Source organism: Numida meleagris, chromosome 4, assembly GCF_002078875.1.
Source record: "Numida meleagris isolate 19003 breed g44 Domestic line chromosome 4, NumMel1.0, whole genome shotgun sequence".
Taxonomy (NCBI): domain Eukaryota; kingdom Metazoa; phylum Chordata; class Aves; order Galliformes; family Numididae; genus Numida; species Numida meleagris.
In genome coordinates, this window is record NC_034412.1 from 44,177,170 (window position 1) to 44,202,386 (window position 25,217).

A 25,217-nucleotide genomic window follows, 5' to 3' on the forward strand; every position below is an offset into this window, starting at 1 on the left:
CTGGCAGGGCTGGGCTGGGCAGGGGTGGATCACTGTATCTGGAGGAGCATGGTTGAATGCAGGGTGGGCTCATGGGCCTACGTCTTTGCGTGCATGACTGTGGAAATTGAGTGTTACTCTCGAAGTGCTTCTGTCACAGTGCCGCTCCTTTTATTTATAAGAGGTCATCAGTTGGATAACCACACAATGAGCTTTACATCTGTTCTTATGTCGGCTGTGTATGGATTTCTTTTTGTGTTTGAGACTTTTTGGTTAGGGCCTCTGTTGTTGGCTGCTTGACCAACACAAGCTCTGTAAGGTCTTCTCTACCAAAACGCTGATTGATTTATCAACCGAAGCCTTATTTGCACATCTGGCTGGTAAGCTTGCCTTGCTTATTGGAAAATTGTGATTGCTCTTAAAAGAAGTAGAGACAAGATTAAATTCAGGCTACATTAGGTGTACAAAGAATATTCCTAGCGATGTACTTACTGTCTAATACCCTAATGTTGCATGTCTTGATGTGCTTTCTTTTTTTTTTGTTTTGTTGTTTTGTTTTAAGGAACTGATGGATCTGTATATTGTAATTGTGGTGTTTTACATGTCAATTCAAAATTGTTAAAAAACCAAACAAGCAAACATGTTAATTACTGAAAACAAACAAGAGTTGATTTTTCTTAGGTTTCCCCATGTGGCTTTCATTTTGGATATTGTTCCTTTACACCATCACATTTTTAGATTTGGGGAAAACAGTATTTCTGAGATGTAGTATGCATAGAGTGTTTTGGTTAGGGATGTTTGAAGAAGGAAATCCCTTTGCTGGCCTTCCCCCTCCCCTGCTGTATACATATTTGTAAAATGGATTTTTTTTCAAGTTCTAATGACCTAATCTGTGCTTTTCTCAAAGTTCAAAAATATTTTCCTGTATGAACATTTGTATTCCTTTATGTCTTTCATTCACACAGTGCAAAAAAAGTTAGAAGTTGTAAAAGAAAAGCAGAACACAATTTTGCAGTCTTGTAGGTATGAACACTAAGCCTAATGGAAGCATTGTTGGCATACCCCAGATAAATGTAGGAAAAATGGTAAGGCTGAACGGGAGGCACACAAACCCATTCTGTAAATTAATAACAGACCCCCCCTAAGAGGGGAAATGCTCTCTTTTGTGCAGAACCCCTGGTATGTAAGTCATGCAATTAATGTTAAAGCATATCAAGTCTTTAAATGGGCTATATCTGTAATCAAATAATGAAGAAAGAAAGTAGTTAAATGAACATACCATTCAGGGTCGAATACACTCAGCAAAAAGCAGTAGTGGGTCTTTGATCATGGTTAGATGCATAGTGATATCAAACAGTGGGTTCTCATGTAACAGCTAAATGTTTCAGATTTTGTTTTTATTAAATTTGGCAGTTTCACGCTGAGCTCTACTGTATTCTTAGTGAATAAAAGACAGCTCCTATGTTAGAAAGTACTCCATTTTCACAATTGCAGGGAACTAGGAGGTTTTTTTTCAGAAACACGAGCCACAGAAATGTACTCCTTTCACAGTGTTCTCCTATTTCTGAACTGTGCAGTTATCTATTAAATTTTCTAATAGATATTTGTGTAAGGTGTATGTATGCTTGTGCAATTATGGAAAAAAAACAGTTTTGGAAAACAGTGTATTTATGAAAAAAAAATCACTTATGGGGCATGTACAAAACTGTATAAAAACATTCAATTTGCCCAGTAAAGTTGTTTTTGTGATATTTCTGTGTTGTTGAATAAAGGACTTTAGTATTCAAAATATCTCTCTTTTTCCATAAACAGGTTTTGTTTGTGGGATCTTAAGCAATGAAAACCTCTTTAAAAAAAGAATCCTCAAAATGATGAAGAGGGTCCAAAAGCTGACCTCAATCACGCGTTTGGGAATGAATGCTTATGAAGTGACGGTACAATAGCTACACAACTAATTCCTTCTCAATTGGCCGTTGATGGAAACCCCATAAGTTGCGTATCTGCAGGTGATGTTGTGCTCTGAATTGTTTAAAAGAGCAGAAAAAAAAAATACCACCTTTGTAAGACTAGGAGTGTGATATTGAGATGTGGAGACCATGAGAAGTGGAGTTAGAAGGAAGACAGATTGCAGAAAAGCTTTCAGCCCTTCGGTGCAGACCTCTGTTGTATAATGGAGGTGGACTGGTAGGAGTGATGCAACGAGTTAGCAGTTAGTTTCATAGGGAAGAGCGTATGATGGTGAAATCTCATCTGTAACTCTTGGAGCAGTCCGTAGACCTGAGGGTGGGTTGTCACGTCAATACTGGAGCACTTGGGATTGCAAGCGTGGCTTGTGTGAGAATGACAGCAATATCTTTCTCTTTGTTTTTCTGCTTCTCTGTTTGAAGTTCTGCTCTTTGCCTGCTATACCTAGGAAACAGTTTCTTGTTTCCATTTTCTTCCTTTGTGCTACAGACAGGCACTAACATCAAGCCTGATAGGTGGGAGAGCAAGTGGCTGAGCAGGTGGCACGTCCCCTGATTGTCATGAAGCTTGGAAAGTCATTGCTCTGCCATTACGCCTCACATGAATGTAACGTCAGCTCAGTGTGCCAGTGCTGGTCTGTGAGAGGGGTGGAAAGAAGAGGTAGGTTCCTTGGGCTGCGAGGTTCCTTTGATGCCAGCTGATTTTCTGGGGAGCCTGGGTGTATCCTTTTGGTTTTTAAAGAAAGCGACAAAACCAAAAGGAACAGAGGTGGATTTTCCCTTGATCCCATCTTCTCTCATCAAAATCCGTAAGGATATATACTCTTGAGAGACCTAGACCGCTCATTAGACAGCACCAGTAGTGAGCCTTGAGTTGTTTGAAGAGGAGGAGGAAAAGGGCTGCCAAGTTGCTCAGGCACAATCAGTGATCCCTCTGGATTAGGTACAGAATTCACAGGGAGGAAATGTGCTAATTTCATGAGATGGTCGATTTGGAAGCAGGAAAAGGTCTCTGAGTTCCTATTCCTTTAATGCTTTCTCTTTCAACTTTCTTTCCCCCGGAGTATTGTTTTATACTAGTCTGAATGAAAAATATCCCTCAGCTCCAGAGAAAAACTCACCCCAGATATGAACCCTGCAGTTTAAAACTACCTCTAGCTTTTTATAGCTTTTGTTTTTAATTAAAAAAAAATCTTTAAAAAAAAAAACCAAACCAACAAACCCAAACAACAAGCAGGTAATTCTTCAAAGCCAAAACTGACAAACTCATTAGTGAAGCTATTAAGAGGAAGGAAAATATCCTTTTGCGAGAAGCTGGATTCTTCTAGGCTGTGCTGGACTCAATTTGTTTTTGCCACTAGCCATTTCAACTCTCTCTGGTATTTCTCCAAGGAACAAGTCTGAAATTATGAATGGCCTACCGGTACAAGGCAACATGCTTTCTGGGAGATCCAGTCCTCCCTGGATTCCCATGGGCTTTGCTAGAAAACTTGTGAAATTGGAGGAAATTGCTGTAAGGATTTACTTGGCCGCCAGCATGCAGTGGGCATGGGTATATGCCCCTAAAATCTAAGGAACACATCATCTCAGTAGGAAATACAATGAAGTTTGAGACCACTGGACCTATCTGAGGAAGGAAAGGTGAATTCAGCGTGAGCTTAGCTATCAGAATCTCTTCCCACCATTGCCTTGATTCTCTTTGCTGTTTGGCTTTTAGGATAGATGCTCTTGGCTGGGTAATGGGGACCTGCAGAATGGCAGTTTTGCCTTAGATAGTGAGAGTGAAGGAAATACGTATAGTAATCTTGTAAGAAAAAAAGTCTGTGCCGCCTAAAGAAGCTGTAATGTTCAGGAAGTGAGGGCTTCCATTGTTCTTCTAAGTTTCAAACTACGTGAAAAGGTTGTCGTATTATTCAGTAAGCCAGAATAGTTTGTAATACTACTGCCCATTCCCTGAAAAGGGGTTTTTAGACATGAACCCCAATGGGTTACTGGGCTTTGAAGGTAGTTCTTAGTCTCAGCTGAGTGCCCCATGAGAAGATCCCATAACTGGGGGTTCATAAGCCTGTGTAAGCCACCTTTGCCTTGCTCAGTGCAAGATCTTTGCTATAAAGAAATCAGAATCCTTGTGGGCAGATTGTCAGATGTTGCCATGTCAAACTGAGCCCAGACTAATTATTCAGAGTGGTTTCCCCAGCTCTGTTTATAATGTGTATAAGTATCCTCCAGCTGAGAAGAAAACACCTTTCTTCCCTTACTCCTCTACATCTGCCCTTGTTACAGAGTTAATAGCAATAGCCATCTGCACTTCTTCAGGCAAAATAAATAAATTGGAAGAAATAGAGGACTGGTTTGCTAGACTTTTTTCTTTGAGAGAAGGGAGAAAAGAGCTAGCCTGGGTCAGAATCTCCTGTTGCTGGCCCACCTCTCCTAATGTGGGTGCTCTCCTACATAGCCTGTGATTGCCTTTGGCAATATGACGCAGCCCTAAAGAAGACCAGCATTAGGGTAAACATGATCTGGGAGATGGGCAAACCTCCAGATCCTTCTGATTGCAGTGAGGGTACTGGGGGGCTTGTAGGCCGAAAGAAGGCTTGCACATCAGGGTGGTGCCTAGAACAACTCAGCCCATGTGTCTTGCAGGATTTCTCCTGTTTGGCTGGGTGTCTGAGCCACCAGCCTCTGTGAGAAGTGTGCTTTGTCTCTTATGTGCCTGCGTGTTGATGCTCATGCCTAGGGCTGGATAGCTCATTTGGCCAGCTGATGTGTTGGCTGAGGATGTGTGATTTAATGCAAAACCGAACAACTGGCTTTCAAGCCGGCTTTGGACAATTAGTAGGGTAAATAGCCTGGTCTAAAGAGATCTGCCACCCAGATTAGGAGCTGTGAACCTAATTATTGCTTTCTGATACTCTCCTCCAACTTGTTTTGCCTTTTTGATCTGATTGTTTGCATTCCTAGACCTGATTTGCCTTTTTGATGCAATGCCATGTGACCTGCTGATTAATTTTTGTGAGCAACATAACCTCCAACCTATGGCTGACTCGCTATGTTTTTATGCTGTGCTCCATAAACATTCATTCATTTCTTATGATTACTGTGTGGAAAAAGACTTTTGCGGGCTAATAAACTTGGATTTGAACTGGATAAAGGGTTTCCTTGTGTTGATTCTTTCCTGTTGGTGAGAAAAAGAAAGAATGGAGAAAGGGAGGTACGGTCTTTGAGTTGACATAACTGCAGTTCTCCCCACAGATGCTCTCCTCAGCAGGCATGGCAATACCAGCAGCAGCACCTCGAGTTCATGTTGCAGTAAGGAATGCTCCCTGCTTGAACTCAACCAAACTTTCAGAGCTGAGGGCTGGCGGAGAGGGGGAAGGGAAGCAGGGCTGCTCTAATTGCTCGCTGCGGCGTCTCCTCTCCGTAGCCCTGCTTTCTACATCGTGCTGACACGCGCAGAGCAGCCTCCAGCTGAGACCAATTAAGCAGCGCGTTCACCGCCGCTACTCCTCGCCTGCCCGAGCTGGGCGATGCTCACGGCTGCTTGCATGTCGGCAGGCAACCCCTCAGCGTGCGGGGGTCTGGGTAGCTTCCTCGCATGTTCCTGGGGCCCGACGCGCCCCAGGCGGCGACACGTGGCGAACATCTGGTCCTCAGCCTCAGCCGGCTGGAAAATGCTGCTGGCGTTTTACTGAAATGAATTCTCACGTTGCAGCTGTTCGCTGTGTCCCCTGGGAGATGCGTGAGCTGGCAGCGGCTGGTAACCTGCTGAACGGTCCCTTCGAGGGGCTGCCTGGGGTGGGACATCACTTCTGCAGGCTGGAAGCAGGTGGCTGGATGCCTGCACGTGGCTACACGCCATCCACCGACGTGAAGGATTCCTCTGCCTACGTCAGTCTGATGCGCGGTATGAACATGCACAAAAACTGTGTTGTTAGGGTGGCTCAGGCCACCACCACAGGCCGATGGGGTGCGCATGATCTTGATGTTGCCAAAGGAACTGGGCAGCAGCAGGGAGGTCAGGCTGAGCTGTGCGACTGAGTGAGACGGGTCCTAGCCAGGCACCCTTTTGGGCACCAGAATCCCTACTTCTGCTGGTAAGGGTGACTTTGCAGGGGAAGCAATCCCTCCTGGTGCTTAACCACCCACCATGCTTCCATTGCAGCCTCAAGCGAATTTCTAACAAGTCAGTTTAACGGAGCTTCCCTTAGCAGCATGGCTGTAGGATGCCTGCCGTCGCTGCCCACCTTAGAAAAGATCATTATTCCTGGAAAAGAGGTTTTCTATTCAAGTGCTGATATTACCTATATTGCACGTGAGTATTGCAGGATGGATACGTGGTTGGTGCTCACTCCTTCCTCCAGGAGTTCATCCAAGTCGCTGCATTTCAGGTGCTGGAAGCAACTGGGGTAGGAGTAATGTGCCGGCTGGGGAGTTGTGCAGCAGCCAGCGGAGGGTGACACCCGTGATAGAAAGGGACATTCATTTGCCTTCAGGATGGAAAGGATGTGACACCTCTTGTCAAGTCCCATCTTTGCAGATTTGGGATGTGAGTCAGCAAGGCAGAGGTCATGGTAAAAGGTCGGGCAGCTGCAGCACTTTGCATGCCCAGGCCTTTGCCCCAGTGCTACGATGGCGCAAGCACTGGACATAAGAACAAGCATGGTGAGCAGTTGTTGCAGCACTTGTGCAGTTCTGTTCCCTTAGCTGCAGAGGTTCTGCTCCCATTTTGTACCTCGGTGAGATTTTGCACCACGAGAGTTACTCAAAAGACCATACAACATGTCATGAATCCTTCTCCACAGCTTGCCTGTGCCACGAGCTCCACACGGGTTTTCAGCATGCATTGGACTGGATTTGGAGACCTCTCTGAGAGCGGTAGGAGATGAGCATCTCTGAGGTATTGTTACTGGGATGGATTTTAGAAATGGATGGAAAATAGGGGCTCAGGTCTGTTTGAGTGGTTGTCTGCAGTGTTTGAAGCAACGCCGGCTAACTAAGGCTGGCCATGAGCTGTGCTCCGTAGAGGACTGGAACCTGCTGCTCTGCTACAGGCATAATTGAGGCAGGGCAGAGAAAGCAAGCTTGTTCCTTGTGGAACTGGCCACTCAGGTACCTCAGAGCTTCAGGCAGGAGAGTAGATGGACCAGGAAGAGATGAGTGAAGGACTCCATTCCTGGGAGATGACTTGTGCTGCCCATAGCCCCACTCTGGGGGTCGAGGCCACATCCAGGTCTCGTTCCCAGCCCTGCCCCTGCTCTGCCTGCCTGCAGTCCCACCCTGGAAGCTGCTCGCTTCCAGTGCTCATGGAAACACAGAACCTGCTGCCTGCCGGGACCTGCTCAGCTCCTCTTTTCCCATCAGTAAATGCACGCAACCAGCACTTCGCGCCATTACACCTCCTTAGAGATGCAGAAAACACATGGGCTGTTTGTTTTCACATCTACCTACCTAATTGATGGGTTGAGAAAGGGGAGGCGGGAAGGGAACTTCAGCCCTATTAAACGGTGGGGAATTGCATGCAGTAGATGAGGAGTGTTTGTACTGCAAACACCACCAGGAGCTGAGGCAGCCACCAGCCAAGCTCTCGGCATCCGGGACACAGCCGTGGCGGTGCTCGAGCCCTTAGTAAATGTCTGCATTTTCCGGGTGCAGGGGATAGTCAATGCAAGCAGGGTGCCCAGGAGGGGTTCAGGCTGGAGGCGGCTGCCTTGCTTCTCAGCAGGGCTGTGCTCCAGAGAGAGGGAGGAAGAAAAATGCTGGGCTATGCGGCAGGTCTGTGACCTGCAGCACGATGAGCGTCACGGGGTGGCGGGGCTCAGGGTGGCCAAGGAGTGATGGCTCCCACTCGTCATTGCCAGTGCAGGGCTTGGCTCAGCCCGATGGTGTGTTGAGCTGCTTGTCTCTCCCCTATTAAAAATGATAATCAAAAAAAGGCGAGAGCCAGAGGTCCTTGAGCGAGTTATCGCTTTCCCGCACTGTGCGTCTGTGTGCTGAGCTGAGACGGCTTCCCCTGTGCGCCGAGCTGGAAACAAAGGGGGAGTGGGAGCACCACCCGGCAGGGAAGGGCAGGGGGCCCGATGCTGCTCTGCAATCAGAGATCAATAGGCCCCCCTCAAAGAATGTCAAGCGATTGCTCAGGCAGCACCAGTCCAAAATGGAGAGCAGTGCTGTGGTGGGCTGCTGCCTCCATAGGAAGATGGGTGCATGCTGCGGTGACACTGCTGCTGTGGGGCGGTGAGGCTGTGGGTCCTCCTGCCCACAGTCTGAGCAGTTTTCTGTTGGTAATAAAAAAAAAAACAAAAAAACAAAAAAAACAACCACGCCGTTCCCCAGGAACTCAGCCATTAGCATACTCGCCCTAATACTTTAATCCCCATCATTGTTTATAATCAGGCTGCACGCAAGGTTACGCACAGCGCCGGCTGATTTATGAATATATATATTTTTCTGTTTTAATTGAAACGGCAACATTTAGGTTCCACCTTAACAGTGCACCTTAAAAGATTATCTCGGTTATTTCACAGGCACCGAGCCGGCACTAATAGTCCAAGGCAGATATTGAAAAGCAGCACAGGGCCAGGCAGATCTATTAGAAATTCCCATCCACGCGCCTCATACATATTGATTTCTGACACCAAGCAGCAGTGAAAGCCCCCGTGGGAATAATATATTTAGCAGGGTTCGCTGCGAGGAGGTCACAGAGTGCATACAGATTAGCTACAGAGGACCGAGGCACTAGTGTTGGAGCCAAATGCTAGATTTTATATCATTTTAATCTGAACTTTTATAATCCTTTTAGTTCTTCTTTCTCTGGCTGGCAGAGGGAAGGCTCCTCCGCATGGATCACGCATCTTTTTCCCAGCCCCCCCTTTATTCCTCCCATAAAAGTGCAAATGCTGTTGTAATGGGGAGGAAGGCACCCTTAGCATAAGCAGAAAGAGGCACCAGTAGATTTGGGTTTTATACATGGTGCGTGTGCATGTATATATCCATACTGATACATATAGGTATGCATGTGAACGGGTATCGTAATGGTCATTCCAGCTGGAGAGATCTTTATTGGAAGATTTCCTTTCACGGGTTGTGTGTGTGTAAATCCCAGGCTCCAGCTTTAATGTGCAGGCATAAAGGGCTGGCAAAGACCCTCTTTTATTTTATTTTTATCCAAGAGCTTAATTGAGCAGAAGTCGCAGTTGTGCTGTTGAGCCTCGGAAAGCGACGACAGTGACAAAAAATACCTAAACAGCTTTAATTACCTTTCTGCGTATGCTGATGGGGAGGAAATGATGCCTGCTCGTTATGCGGTGAGGTGTTGTGACGGATCAGATGGAGGTGTCAGGAGGGAGCCAAGCAGGCACTTGGGAGGCTGGAGCCATGCCAGCAGTGCGGAGGGGAAGCTTGGGGTTGACACACTTTGACACCAGAGTGAAATGCACTCTGACAACAAAGGAAACCGGGAGGTTTCAGCAAAACAGACACAAAAGCTTACTGGCGTCTTCGGGGCGACAGAAACACGGTGACTTCCATTTCTCGCTTTTTTTTTCCTTAGGAAAAGGGCCCTGCTATCGCTCTGCAATTAAAACCACCATGAGGACCCCCGCCTGTTGTGGGGTCAGCTCCTCCTCTCTAGGATACATACAGCATCCTCCCTACCTAGGAAAATAAAACTCATTTTAGGTTTGTTTTCTACTTTGCAAAATCAACTGAAACATCTTTCTGTTCTCTCTCAAGCTATCAAGGTGCTTGATGTGTTATGAGAGGCTGCAGTAATTTTCTTTTTCCTTCCTTCTGCAGCTGTCTGGATGCTCGTTTCTCTGCTTTATGTGGGTGGAGACCAGTGTGCTGCCTTGCAAAACCCCTGTGCATCACATCTGCACTTGCCATGGACACTGAGATGCAACCTTGTGGGCAGTGGGTGCTCCCAGTTCCCAGAGTGTCACGCTGTAATTAGGCATCTACTGTCAAAGTGATCCAGCTATGGTCAGGTCCCTAGAGGACCACGAGGGTCATTCTCTGGACCCTAAGGTTATGAACCCAGGGCTGCTTTCCTTAGGCTCTTGAATAACTGCCACCTTGGTCTTGCTCTGTGAGACAATTTATGGTTTCACTGACTGCATTCAGCCATGTGTCACTGATTTGGGGCAGTCCCTGTCAGCCCCATGCCCTCTCCCCAGAGGGCACTTAAGCTTGTGGCACACGATGATGTACCTAAGCTGAGTGGTGTCAGGGCTGCTTTGGTTTCTTGCTGTACTCCTGGCAGCACAAGCAGGTCCTCACCGGGGCGGAAAAACCATTTTTCCATCTCTTGCTGCTGCTGCTTAGTTTGTGATGCAAAAAGGCTTTAGTATTTCCACTGCAGATTTGGTAAGCCAAAAACCCAGAGTGACGCTGTCACAGCACACCATGGCATAAACAAACAGCTGGCCAGGTATCTAAGAAACACAGAGATAAAGGTGGGTTTGCCTTCCAGAAAAAAAAAAAAAAAAAAAAAGTAGGAAATGCCATGAGATGATTGAAATTCTTTTTAAATCAATACCTTCTATGATATGCCATCAAATTTAACATTTCTTAGAAGTTGTGCCTGGCCGAGCCTAGTGCTGGTATTTTGCAGAAGAGGTCGGCAGGAGCTGTGCCTGCCCAGGCCTTCTCCATCTGGAAAATGCCACACCTGTGTTAGACCTGCCCTGCTGCTGAGGGAGCTCAGCCTAGTGGCTACCCAGAGCTTACTCCCATCAGCAAAATCTGTCCCTTGAGCTGGAACCCAGCCCTCAGACGTGGCAGAGGTGTTGGCAAGGGCCTCGTGTGTCTAATTCAATGTTTAAAAGGCTTTAATTGTATTTGTCAATATAAACAATTGGGTTTTATCCTGTTTTTTGACTGCTGGATGCTTCGAATCAAATTACGGCTGAAAAATCACCTTCACTGACCTTAAAAAACTAGTGGGAAGGGGGCACGATGCAAAAGCATTTAGGAACGGGGGCCTTCACAGCAACCGCAGCTTGGCCTGTCTAAGTAAGGACACAACGGAAAGCCATGGATAAGTTTATATGTCACCTCAGGTACCTGGCTACCCTGTTTTGTTTGCCGAGTCCCACGTGCCAGCATCAGTCTGCCTGTTTGCTGCGCAGACAAGGTTTCTGCTGACAAGCTGGGACCTGCTCCACTCAGATTTCGTCTTTTTTTGTTTGTTCGCATTTGGAGATCTCCATCGAAGTGGCAAACAGTCACAGCGTGCTGAGGTGAGGTCACTGCTGGCCCCTGGCCAGTCTCTGCTGCACGGGTGCCCCCACTCCTACTCCTGAAGGAAGGGCTTTGCTCACTCCTGAGCTATGGTTGTCAAATTCTCACTTTTTCCTGCCATGCTGAGGATTGAAACCCGTCGGAAGGCTCCCTCAGTACGTTTGGAAAGGTGCTGCTTGACGGGAGGCCGTCTGGGCAGCATGGGTGAGGAGCTGGGGCCGGGGCAGCGCTGAGGCCTACGAGCGGTGGGACAGCTGAGGGCATGCAGGAGGCTGGGCAGCCTGGTGGGGCAGGGGTCTTGTCCCAGCGAGGCAGGAGACGATAAGTTCCTCTTTTTATCTTTTCTGATGTGGTAGCAGTCTGATGGCTGCCTCCCTGACCATGCCTTTCGGTGAGTGGTTTTTGCTAAGATGGACAAAGCTTCCCTGACGCTTGTATGAAGGTGACACTTATTTCCTATCCGGCACAGCCATTAATCTCAGATACAAACGGCCTGAGCGTTTCTGGCATCTAGATAGGATCTTCTAAGAACCACCTTCTTAACAGATGCTTTTAAAATTGGTGGGGACAGTCAATGTTATCTAACAGAACCAGCCTAGTCGTAGCTCCCCACAAGCATATTCCAGTCTTTCAGGAGCGTGGTTTGTGTGGGAGTTCCCTGGGATTTTTTTTTCTCCCATTCTTCATTTTTGTAGCGCAGACCTCAGCACTGCTCGAATCATTTCCCAATTAAAGGGTTTTTTTTTAATTATTATTATTTATTGTTATGAAATGCTCTCCACTTTGGATTTCTCCCTCTTCAAGAGGGAGTCCCTGACGGACGTCATTAAAATCCCCCAAACTGAGTGTCGGTGCACAGGGATGTGACGAGCTGTGTTTCTGTCACCGTGGGGCAGATGGGGCTCCCCACACACCCCTGCTCCTCCGCCTGTGGTGTTGGAAGGGCTGCACCAGGGCCAGATTCACATCTGGCTTACGATTCAAAATCTCAACGCGCACGCCAGCTCCCTGCTGTTTATACAGCTGGGTTTTAACTCATGAAGCTTGTACTGGGCTTTGGTCTCATCATGTGGTAAAAAGCTGAGACTTGCTGGTATTTCTTTTGGCACACAACCCCACAGGCTTGGGTGTCTGAAACTGAGCAGTGCCAGTACTAAAGGAATACCCTGTCCAGTCGAGGATCCCACCCCTTGTGGTTTCAAAACACCATGCTTTTTCGTATCTACATGTATGTATTTGTCATATATTTCTATTTTTACATACATCATTGTATTTCTACGTGAAAATACACATACATATTAATTTTATTAAGCAGTTCTACTAGAGGAAAAGGAAACATCTTGTTCCAATGCAGATATGCACGTCATCTTCTTTGTATCAACAACTCTAATCTGTAGGCATTTTCAGCTCAGACTTGGGAAAGTAATGAGAAATGGTGAAGGTTAACAGCTGAAGAGTTAACCCTGCTTCTGTCAGAGGGGGAATGCAATATGACGTAACCTGTCCAAGGTGGCTTTGAGTGTGCTAGAAAGAGGTGTTTGAGTCAGCAAGTAAAGAAAAGAAGCAGATGTTACCATCAGGAAATACTGTGTTTAAAATGTGAAGCTAATATAACATTATGTGGTTTCTGAACTAAGCTATTTGGTAGGTGAAACCCTATGGGAAGCAGGGCTGGGGGAAAAGGAAGATCAGGTAAGTTAACATTTCTTTTGAATAAATGATCTTGAAATCCAAGTACAAGCCACTCTACCAAGAGAGGGCAGATGGAAAATGTTGTAACAGACCAAGTAAACATAAAGTGGATGTATTCAGATGCATACAGTAGTCAGTGAGTAGAAAAGAAATAGCGTGGAGCTTCAGGGGCAAAATGAGAATGCCCAAGACATGAAATGAGATGCGATGTGTAAGGGACATAAAGAAAAATATATATTCCACAGCTACCTTATAAAGGAATTGTGGTGGCCCACGGTTAAATGAGGTGGGAAAGTTAGCAATAGGTGATGCCACAAAGGCAAAAGCACCCTGTATCATTTTCATTTTGCTTCAGCCTTAGCCATGTCACCACCAGTGAACAATTTTTGGGTGATGGTATTCGTCTCAGCAAACAGGAGGTCAAATTTAGGGTGGAGGAAGATGATGGCGGGATATTTTCCATTAGGCTGGATGTGAGAGAGCTCACAGAAGGAGTCATTTAGCTGTTGGCAAGGTGACGTTGTTGGGGACTTGTGGCAAGGAGGGGAGGCTCCTGTATTCTGGGAGAGGATGAGGAAAGTGCCTGTCTTTGGAAAAAGGCAAACCAGGGAGCCAAGGAGCTACAGAACAGTCAGTCTACTTAGCACATGGAAAAATGCTGGAAGAAATAATCAAACAAATTATTTATGAGCCTCCAGAATATAGTGCAGAGATAAGTAACAGCCAACAGGGATTTGTCAGGAACAAATCATGTCAAACTCACCTTATTTCCTCCTATGACAGGGCAATAAGCCTTGTGGAGAGGCAATGAATATCATATATCTTCGCTTAGGGAGGCTTCTGGTGCTATCTCACACAGCACTCTCCTAAGGATGATAGGGAGCGGTGGCTTTCAGTAGGCTATGGCACGGGCAGAGGATCATCCCACCAGCTGTCACCAGTGGTGCCCTGTGGTAGGACATGCTGGGTCTGCAGGGCTGCCCCAGTCAGCGTCTGGGTGAATTGCTCAGGGATGGACCAGGGTTCAAGAGGCAGAGAGACCGGGAGCTCAAGGGAGGGCTGGGATTCTATGTGCTTATGGCCAGATTGGGTGAGGAGAGTGAGAAAAGGTGATGCAGTTCGATAAGGCCAAGTGTGAAGTGCTGCACTGAGGTAAAAATGAATGCCATGCACCCCGGGCCAGGAACCATTGGCTAAACAGGAGAACAAAAGGAAAAAAGAGATCCACCGGGTCTTGGGAGCATCCCAAGCTGCACACAATGCATGGCTATGAAAACTACAAACTCCTCAGTGGGAGAAGAGAAGGGGGACTGCAGGCGAGGCAGGCTTTCTGCTCTGCTCAGCATGGCGAGGGCTCAGCTGGTGCTTTCTGCCCCATTTTGAGCACTGCTTTTCAAGAAAAATACAGATTAATTGGTGGGAGCACAGCGGAGAGCACTGAAGGGCGATGCAAGGCCAGGGGAATGTATCCTGCAAGGGAGGATGGAGAGGTGGGGACTTATCTGGGCTAAAGGAAGGAAAGCTGGGGCTCAACCTGCAGGTGGGGTGCAGGGGGCTGATCCCCCTGGGGAGCAGAAAGGATGCTCCTTCCAGCCGGTTTTCTGCTGCGGTGGTTTTGTTTTCCCCAGGTTTTCCCTCAGCCTGGCCTTGGTGCTGCATGAGAATGCTCTCTGCAAAGCAGAGCAGGCATTTGGGATGCTCTGCTGCCGGTGTGCCGAAACGAGACCCGAGCTAATCAGCGCAACGGGGAGATAATTAATTATTCCCCGCGCCTCCTCAATGGAAATGTTAGGAAGGAAGGCTGAACCATCCCCGCTGCCCTGCCTGTAATCCTCTGCCACGGCTGGCTTTATTGGCTCTGGGGGGAAAAGAGGCACATTTGCCTTCCCGCTGATAGCACGTTAAGCACGCTCACTTCACAGGCGCGTGCGAATGAAAGTGTAATTGCATGGAAGGTGAATTGATTGCAGTTAACCTTGGGACTTGGCCTCGGGCTGGGGTGTCCCACCTTCTTCCCCGGGAAAGTGCCGCCGGGGGCACCCCACACGGCTGATGAATGCGTACATCGTGGCACGCAGCACATACGTTGCTGGCGAACGCGCATAAATCATGTAGGAAAACACGTATTATGGCGAAATGATCAAATTAGAAATGAAGCGCATAAATCATGAGATTACACCGTTGAATTGTATCTGGAGACATAAATTATACAGTGAGATCCCAGGTTCACCGGGAGGTTCGTGGCGTAATGAAATGGGGCTCACGTCGCTGGAGGAAAACGCTGCAGCACCGCGAAATGTACCCAGTCCGACCCCACGTGTATTTTCGCAACATCTTCTGTCAAAAAGGATCACAACAATAGGGACAATAAGCCCCAAGGAAGCCTCCCCTGCCGAATCAAACAACGATTACACATTAAAAAGCATGTTCGGAAGATAAGTTTGTAAGGAAGATAAAAAGTCTCCAGCATGGCTGAGAGTTGGACGGACAAGCTGCTCTGAAAGCTGGTGACACGTGGGTGAGCTGAAAGAGCCGTGCTGCTAAATGTGAGAAGCGAGGGGATGTGTGTGAGCAGCCACCTGGTTTCCTATTGCCTGGGGCGAGGGGCGCTGGGGCTGCCGCCTGGAAGTGGGCTCAGCACGGGGCTGCCTGGCAGCTGCAGCCAAGCAATTGACAGTGAGCAGGGAAGAGAAACTCCAATCGATGAGCCGGGTGGCTGGGAGCCAGCAGAGTTCATGGGAAGAAAGGGGAAGGGATGCTGAGTGCAGCTGTTCTGTGCCTGACCATCTTCTGCTTTTTTCTTTCATTGTGTTTTCTGCAGCCGCCATCCGTCTTCCATAGCAAAACCTTTTTGTGAGCATTTCAGGAGATGCTCGGGCCCTGTGAGAGAAGGCTCCCTCCTAATTTATTCTCAGTGAGCTTGGGATGGGGCTTGGGTTCGCATTGTGTGCGAACAAACACACCTTCAAGAGCTTTTGGACTGCGGGTCCCTGGGAGGAGAGGCGCCGTGCACAGCCTCCTACCCCAAACAAGTTGGTTCAAAATAAAGAAATGGTATGGACATAATCGTTTTAGCAGATGATCTGTGCAGTTTGTTAGTTGGAGCACGCGTTTTGCTACAGTGAACATGCTCAGCGGAATGCATGTGTTGCAGTGGAGCAGGTACGTGTGCAGTGGCTGGGTAGTGCTTGCTTCTCCCCCAGCCAGGCTCGCTGCTGCTGACGGCATCGTTATTTGCTTCTAATGACATTGGTTATCGTAGCAGCATGCATATTAGTGGTGGCCACAGGACTGATGATCGGTATCCGAGCCTTTATTTTAAAATCGCTTCTCATCAATACATTCATGTCTATACATACAGCTTTATATAATTCGTTACACATATTTCCCCGTTCTGACCTATTTTGCTGAACCCTGCATCTATCGCCGCAGACGCTGTTCTCCTCTTTAGAAAAAAAACGCTGCCTTTTCCACTTTGCTGTTCATTAATATGTGCGGAAGCCGCATTTACATGTATTTTTGTATTATTTTATAATTTTTTCCCTCTACCTGGAAAGAAGTTCTGATTCTGAAGAGGATTGTGAAATCCGAGTGAAGCTGAATTAATTAGGCACTCTGCTGATGCTATGCAGGGAGCGTTGCAGTTTACCCCACATACATTCTCTGATTAGTCCCGCTCTTTCTCCCTCTCTCTCAACAAAAATAAAAAAAATTAAACATTTTCTAGCATGCCGTTCGGGAGCAGCAGTTTTAAAGGAAACCATTTGTGATGGATCTAGTTCAGCACTGAAGCATAGCTCCAAACTGGGTCAGCCTGGAAAACCGGAGACCATCGGGAGACCTGAAGCGGCCATTCTCCGCCGGGGAATAAATGTTTGGGGTTGGGTCCTCGGCAAGCAGAAGATGGAGCAGATCACCGTAGAACCATCTAGGTTGGAAAAGACCTTTGGGATCACCCAGCCCAACCCTCAGGCCGACCAACACTAAGCTACGCTATGAGCAGCTCCGGGCGTGCGTCGGCACAGGCTGAAGCACAGTGGGGTCAGGAGCAGACCCACTAAAGCTGAATTTTCCACACCCAAGAGCGTGGCGTGGACGTGCCCGGTGCCTGCAGGGTGCTGCTGGCTGCAGGGCTCAGCAGGGAGCGTGCCGGGAGCACCGGGCTGCTGGTGCGATCACCGCTCAGTATTGCAGCCCCTGTCACTGATGGAAATGCTGCAGGTCAGAAAGGTGGGAGACGCTCTGGTTTCTTCCCCAGAGAGCACTGCTCGCTTATCTCCTTCTCCAGTTTTTTTCCCCGTCCTATTTTATTCCGGGCTTGCAGGGTATGTCAGGATACCTGCCAAATATTTGCTGACTCAGGACCGTGATTTGTGTGCTGGCTCCTCCACTCTCATCTGCTGACTGCAAATTTCTGTGTGTGCTCTGGGACAGGCTTTTTTAATTTTCTGTGAATCGCTGCATCCTTTTCAGATGTTTTTGCTACCATAGCATTATGATTATGAAACGCGGTTCAAAGAACACTGGTAGGAAGAAGATAGACTGGGGCACTGCTTCTGCTTGTGAAACGCCTATAGGTTTTGAAAAATAATAAGAGGAAAGGGGGGAAATATTGGGTGATAAAGAGCCCACCACAAACCCTGCATTGCTCTGATGTTTTGGTTATCAGCTGCAACTCTGGTCAGGGGATAAATCAATCTGCAGCAGCTGCAGACATGGGAAATGTCCATCATCTCCAAAGGTTTTCTGACGGTGTGGAGGGATGGGGGAGGGGCAGGCAGGGAACGGGCCCGTAAAGCTATATCCTGACTTATCTTGCCACTTCTATCCATTCAGGTGCATACACGCGGTGCCTGAGGTTTGCGAATCTGATGTGCTCCTGCCTGCTCCCAATCTGTAAAAGTAATGTGGGCTGAAGGAGGTTGCGGTTGTCCAAATCCTGTTTGTTTGTTGCAGTCAACTGCTTCTTATTAGAGCATGATTTAATGTGCTTGGCAGCAGTAAAACCACCAGTTTTATGTTCTTTTAATCTCAAATGGAAGCTAAACTCGGTTTTCCAAAATGTTAAAACCAGCTGTGATCTAATATGAGGTTCTTGAAGGCGATAGTGCTGGGTTCTTCTCAGGATAGAAAATCTTTAATAATAATGTCCCAGATTTTTGAGATGAAGTATTTACAAAGGGAATATGGTTCTTTTAAAACCATAAAATGGATATCGTGTAAACTGAACTTGGTCTGCCTCTTTGTGCAGGTTCTTTTACTTTTTTTTTACCATAATTACAGTTAATTTTGTAATATTTCTTCTGTGATTCTCCAAATAGCCCGAATTATTAGTCTGTTGCTCATATTATTTTTGCTTTCATTCTGCAAGGAGCGGCTACAATTGGTTAATGATTATCTAAGATTTGTCACGGGACATCTTTTCTGCGAATGCATTTTCCACGCGTAATAATCACACCCCATCGTAGTCCTATGGCCACAGAAGGGTTGAGCAGCACGCTCTGTGCATCCCTGTAATGGATGGCGTTTTTATGCCAAATGATTTCAGAGCGCTATCGGTGCCAAATATATTCCTGGCTGTAAATGCTGCTCTTCCACTCGTGCATGTAAGCTCTGCTTTCCTTGCCATAACTCGGTGTTTGGAATAGCTAATGACTGCTGCTGATGGTGCATTTTAATATGTCTAGTGGGCCAAGGCACTTATCAGGTGCTGCCTGCCTCCTCTTCCTCCCCCACCTCAAACAGCAGTCAGGCAAATGCGGAGGAAGAATTTTAATTTTCATCTCTGATTGGGTGATGCAACACCGAGTGTTGGCAGAGTTGGCAGAAGCCAAGAGAAGTCCGTCCTTGCGGAAGTGTGTGTGTAGAGGCTCCTCTCCTGGCGCCTCTTCCAGCCTGCTGAGCTCTCTCAGCAGAGGTTTCCGTTTTGAAGACTTCAAAGTCTTCAAAAATAAACCGAGAGTGAAACTTGGAAATGGTGTCAACTTTATGGGTTTTTAAGTGTTTTTTTGAAACAAGCGTACGGGATGGCCTTCCTGCCCTTTGGGCTAACTGAGGGTGAATGGATGGCGAAGGAGAGAGAGAGCATGGCATGACTACCAGCCATTAGAAGAGAGCCTCTCAGCCTTTTCCTTGCAACAATCACCGGTTTCTCTTGTTTCTTGCACACTGAGTGTGGAAAAGGCAAATTGCCTCAGACCTCCTTTTGTGGACTACTCTGGTACATCATTTACAGGGGCTGCTTGGTAAAACCTTACTTATTGCACCTCAGGGCTCGATACACTAATCTCACAAGTCAAAACTGGGATTTATGAAAACAAGCTGCACTCATAGGGCAGGCTTCGGTGGGACATGCCCACAGAACAATGAAAAATGGAACTTTGCCTTCCTAAAACAAAACCGAGAGAAAGAAACCCTTGACGTCATTGTCATGAGAGAAGACGGTACCCAAGTACACAGAACTTCTGGAGCCCTCAGTAGGAGGACAAAGCAGACAAGTCTTTTGGGCTACATTTATACAGCCCTTGGGGCCACCTCAGCAGCTCTCAGGCACGTGATGGTGTTCGGCACAGTCCTGCAGCTGGGACAGCCCCCAGTGTGCCCCCTGGCCATAGGGCAGGGCTTCCATTCCGGTCCCCTCGAAGGATGAAAACCCAACAGCCCTCAGGATCTGGTTGCAGCCCCCTGGATGAATGCTCGTGGCAAGTCCAGGAGCTCCTCTACAAGCCTGTTTGGTGTCTGAAATATCTTTCTGAGTATGAGGCTCCTCCAAAAAAATACAGTTGTGTCGCTGTAATCAGGTACAATCAAACCCAGGCCTCCACCTGCGGTTTGCAATTGCAGTTGGGTGCGTTTTTCCTATAAGCAACTGTCAAAGTCGCGAGACAGGCTGATTAATCGCAGGGACAGCATGATGCTGCGTTCGCCTTATAGCACAGTCACCTCGGGGCTGGCCCCAGGAGGGACCCCCTGTAATTAACACAGCTCTCACCCTTCCACTTTTAACATGCCTCCTAATTAAGCTCTCTGGAATCCGAGCTGCACTTTCTGGCCACGGTGGCTGTGAAATGATTTGTCCCTGATGGTGGCCACCAGCAGCGGCCCTGTGTTTAACCTCGTGAGTTGTGGTGTCCCTGCCACTCTGCCCGGGGCAGGGCTGGCAAAGGGACCTGTGTCACAGAGCCAGGGCATCAGTGGGCAAATGGGTCTGTGGGGCAGCTCTTGCCTACTTATGTGTTGTATATATATATATAAGAAACGATAAGGATACATATAAGAAGACATTGACCTGTAATTAGCCTGTCTCGCTTTTTTTTTAGTCTTTATGTCACTCCATTTGTGGATTAATTAAACCTAATAGATGTAACGAAACGCAAAGAGAGCTAGATCGCTTTCTAGCGATTTAGTATTGATTTGTAGGCTAAGCCAGCTTCGTCGGATTTTAAGCAATTATTGTCGATAGATAAATTCTGCCATAATTGTTTTACGTGCAAACAGATCACGCCGAGGCACAAAGCCTACCTACGTACACGCTGGGTAATTAAAAACCCCCTCGTTTATAATTCCGTAGCGCTGAGCGCTCCCTGGCTGGGATGTGCTGTGTGCCCGGCATGGTTTAATTCCGCGTGATGGATGCGCCACCGGCAAGCCGAGCATCCATCATCGCTCGGGTGCGTGCTCCCTTCCTCGGGGACGAGCGCTGCCAGCTATCAGCCCCGCGCTGCGCCGAGAGCGCTGCTCGGGGAGCCGCGGTCGGGTCGGCGAGAAATCCCATTTCCCAAAGCATCTCCCCGCGGACGTGCTCCGGGCACCCCTTGCCCCGTGCTAGGGGACCCCAAATGCCGGTGGGAGCCCCCCCCCCTCCGCCCAAGGCGCAGGGATGTGATGATGAGGGCTGGCGCCAATCCCCCGAGCCGGAAAGCAGGGATTCCTAATTGTCAGCTGCGCTGTGCTGGGCTTGTTTAAAATAATTAGAGTGCGGCGGCTTAAACAGAGCGGGGGGATGCGGTGCGGTGGTTTGGGTGTTAACGCGTCCGGGCGGGTTTTGTCGCTGCGTCGGCTCCTGCTCCCGGCTGACAGCTTCGCTGCTGCGGGGGGATGGGGCGGGGAGGCAGGGTATGAGATTTCAGGACACAAATGTCAGGAAGGTGGGAGGAAGCAGCCCCAGCGCACGAGATGGATGGAAACAATACACCCAGCGCTCCCCGGCTGTATTATTAAAATTAAAAAAAAAAGAAAAAAAAAAGAAAAAAAAAAGAAAGAAGGGGGGGAGGAGGAAGAAAAATCTGCTTTTCCCTCTTCCTCCTTTTCCTTCCCCTCCGAGAGGGATAGCTGAAATCTTTCTTAATTACCGCTTATTCCAATGACAGAATTGTAATTTATCATTTAGTTGTAATTTGACATATGTTCACACCTTTGCCATTTCCAATTTCCTCCCTCCTCCTAATTGTCTGCCTGGCTCGCCTGTCACGCGCGCCTCCTGGGATTAATTCGAGCTGTCTGTCTGCGCCCGCTGCTGGCACCCGGGGCTGCCGGGAGCGTGACAGTGTCAATGTGCACCCCGCTTAGCCGCCGCGTCACCCGGCCGTCACGAGCCCACCGTGCCGCGACCCCCCTCGCAGCTTGTTTGTCCCGCGTCGCGTTTGTGACTTCGGGGGGCTTTATTAGGCCCTAATTACGCTGCCGACTGTCAGCTGCGGGGAGAGGAACCCTCGCGCTAATTACCGCAGGGAGGAACGAGCCGGGAGATGCGTCTCGCTCTGCTCCTACAATGCGTGCCGCATCGAAATGCTGTGCCTGAGCTTCCTCCTGCACGGCTGTGCTCGCCTTCCGTACAGCTGGTCCCGCTCCTCCCAGCACCTGCATCCTGCTGGCAGAGCCCCCGGCAACGCGCTGAGTCGTAGCGGGGATGCTCTAAGAGCAGAGAAGGCGCATCGTCCCCGCCGCGGTCGCTGGTGTCCTCCGCTGGCTGGTCCAGGGCTGCGGGGAGTTGGGGTAACCCGGGCGCAACGCTTAGAGAAAAAGCCCAGGAACGACAGTCCTAAACGCAGCCTCCCCACCTCTCCTCTCCCACCCAACCCCCCATCTGCACCTCCAGCCACAAAAAGAGGAAACTGCGTGCGATGGAGAGCTGAAAGGACGTAGGGTTGTGCGGGGTGAGCTGCCTCCCAACCCAGTGACAGGCAGAAGCTGGGGTAGACGGGCCGGCGTTGCCTTGAGCACCCGGGATGCGGGTGCTTCAGATGCAGATGCAGTGTATAAAGTCAAGGTAACACCTTGAAAGCACGAACCCATCCACCTGACACAGTACCCTCACTGTCCCTCACCCCTCACCCTGGGCCATCCTGAGCCTTTCCTGGCACCACACCACCACAAGGGCCCGGCAGAGCCCGCTGGGGTCAGCACACTGTGGCTCGCCCTGCACCCAGATTTCAGCAGATGCTAGCCAGGGCTCTCCATCCCGGACGTGTCACCGTGAGTCAGGCTTTCAGTCCCCTCAGTTGCACCTGCTCGCAGCCAGCCCACCGCCCAGGTGTGCGGAGCAGCCAGGCAGCACTGCCTGTGAGTATTTCATGTCTTGTGGGAGGCAAGGCTGAATGGATTTACATCTATTTAGATTTCCTTTCCCTTTCAGGTTTGTTTCCTACACCGCTGACCTTTTAACAGTTATTTCAGTCCTTGCTTTGTTTTCCACATGTGGCTGTGAGGATTTTTGTCTTTCGGATGCCTTCCTTCTTGCTGTACACAATAGCCAGCATTTCCATGCAGCTTTCTTTTGTCATGAATGGAGGTGTTCCTGAAGTGCCTACCAACTTTCAAGAGCATTTCCAGCCTTTGGTGGCCGATTATGAGCAAGGTGTGAAATGTTTCGAGATAAGCCCCAGAAGAGAAGGTCCTCCACATGCCCAGCCACGTTCTCCAGTCCTTCTCGGAGGACTGGGGTGCGAGGTGCTGATATTTGGTGCCGGGTCTTTGCTATCTTGAGGAGCTATTTCATATACTGGAAGTATTTTACTGGTAATGCTGCTGGAAATCAATGTGCTCATTAGGAGTCGATCCTAAGTGCTTTTGAAAATTCCCTTTCTTTTTCATTCCTCCTAGCCATCTATTTTGTTTTTGTTTTAAACCTGACTTCCTGAGGCCTTATTCATTAATAGATAAGCAGCAATAAGTAGGTTATGAGAATGCAGGAGGCTCCTATTCTATGCTGGCATACCCAGTGCGCTTCCTACTTAGAAATAAATCTGATTTTGCAAGGTTGTGCAGCTCCGTCAGCTCGCAGAAGGTCTCCAAAAGGGTTACTTGTTGCGTCCCTATCAAATCAAACCCACTTTTGTTTCAAAATAAAAGGAAAACCTAACCCAACCAAACCATCATTGCTGTCTGTGAGAATGTGAAACGCTTCCTACAAGCAAAGAAGCCTTTCATTCGTGTATGGAAGAACAACCTTGCTTTGAGGAGAGCGCTCCCCAGCCCCGTGACCTCCAGACAGGGCACACACAGCCACCCTCCCAGTGATGCTTGGGGAACCTGTGAGGAGGCAAAGCCCAGGCGGTGCCCCCATGGAAATCGCTTTGAGCGCTACAATAGAGTGGTCGCTACTGGTGGCCACTGTAAAACTTTTATATGGAGAAAGTGACAGGCTATCACACTTTTTATATATATGCATATATAAAAGTGACAGGCAGTGGAATGGCCTGCCTGAAGCTGTAGGCTTTGAGTGCTATAGCCCACAGTCCTGTTATTTATTTTTCGATCTATCTATCTATCTATCTACCTATCTATCTTCTGAGGACTGAGCCGCCAAGGAGCCCCTTCTGCCTCCATCCAAGCACTTGGCAATGCTGCAGAGTGCCAGTTCATGAGTTAGGGCTATGAGGGTGGGTTCTGGGTGCCGGGACCCCCTCTGTGGGGTGGCATAGGTTGGTAGGGGACACCAGCGCCAGCTCCCTGAGGAGCACTGAGGTCCCCCAGATGTCTCAGAGTGCTTCCTGGGCTGCTTTCACACCATGCAGTTTGCTTGAGGACACATTTTGGGAAGCAACGAGCTAACGAGCTGAGCGGAGTTGTTATCAGAAAGTCAGCAGTAATGTGGCCTTCCAGATAAATATCCCAGCTCTTCCTGTGCTTTATAGTGTCGTTTCTAACTCTAAAAAGTCAGGGTGTAAATCTAATGCAGTAGGTATTCGTAAAAGTTCCGGCTGCATAATAAAAGTAACAATTTTCTGTAATGTTCCTTTATAGATTTGAATGAGATATGAAGTATTTTTGCTTTTATAGTATATGTAAAAGGAGTAAGTTCGCCCTATCTATAAAACAGGAATTACTTTTAAATCCTTAAAAGATTTCTAGAAACAAAGTAAATAATGCTCATTATTATTTTCTTGGAGACTAGTGGAACGGAAACTTCTCCTATCTTTTGCATGAAAACAACACTCCTGCAGCTTTCACAGAGCCCCCACCTGCTTCCCCCTGCCCACAGGTTCCCCTTTCCCTGACCATTACCAGCCATCCCGGGGTGTGTGGCATGACCATAAAGACATGTATCTGTAGGAAATGGGCAGCACAGCTCCTAGCACAGCCCCTTGATGCAGTTCTCTGTTGACCTGTCTATAGATTTACACCTACAGCTGAGCTCCTGTGCTTAGCTCAGATGGGATCGCCGTCACCTTGCCACTGTGTATGCACAATGTCGTGGTGTGTGCTGTTTTCTGCACAGTGGGGATCCGTCTACATGTGACCAGCTACAAGCAAAGTGATCTTTTTATAAGGCTTTTCAAAGAGGAAAATGTATAGAAACCTCATACACGAAACATTCACGGGCTGCTGGGTGAGCAGCAGGCCAACAACAAATAAGAAGAAGCAAAAGATCTTTTGGGTTACACTTCTGGTCACATTTACCTGGAGGTAAAACCATAAACAAAGGGCCGGGAATGCTGCTGTGCTGGAGTACGGCGTGTGGTTCAGAACTGGTGGCATCGAGGGCTTCGCTGCTTCAGTATGGGGGAGGTCTGATTGATGCTCTTCTTTTAGCATCTGATTTATTTCATTTTACTGTATTATTTTTATATTTGATTTCATTTCTTCATTTCATTTCATTTCATTATTTATTTGTCTTTATTTTTTATTATTATTTCATTTTATTTTATTTTTACTTTTATTTTTTTACGTTTCTTTTTTTATGTTTTTATTTTTCATTTTTCACTTTTCATTTTTTTAATTCATTTCAAGTTTATTTTTTTATTTTATTTTATTTCATTTTATTTCATTATTTTTATTGTTATTTCATTATACTTTATTTTATTTTTATTATGTTACTCTTTTAATTTTTTATTATTATTT

General features: G+C 47.8%; 1 protein-coding gene across 1 annotated transcript in view; it reads left to right on the forward strand.

Moving 5' to 3' along the window:
• CXXC4 (CXXC finger protein 4) overlaps window positions 1–25,217 on the forward strand; it is an 83,728-nt gene that overhangs the window by 16,740 nt on the left and 41,771 nt on the right. The gene's annotated exons all lie outside the window — the stretch shown is intronic.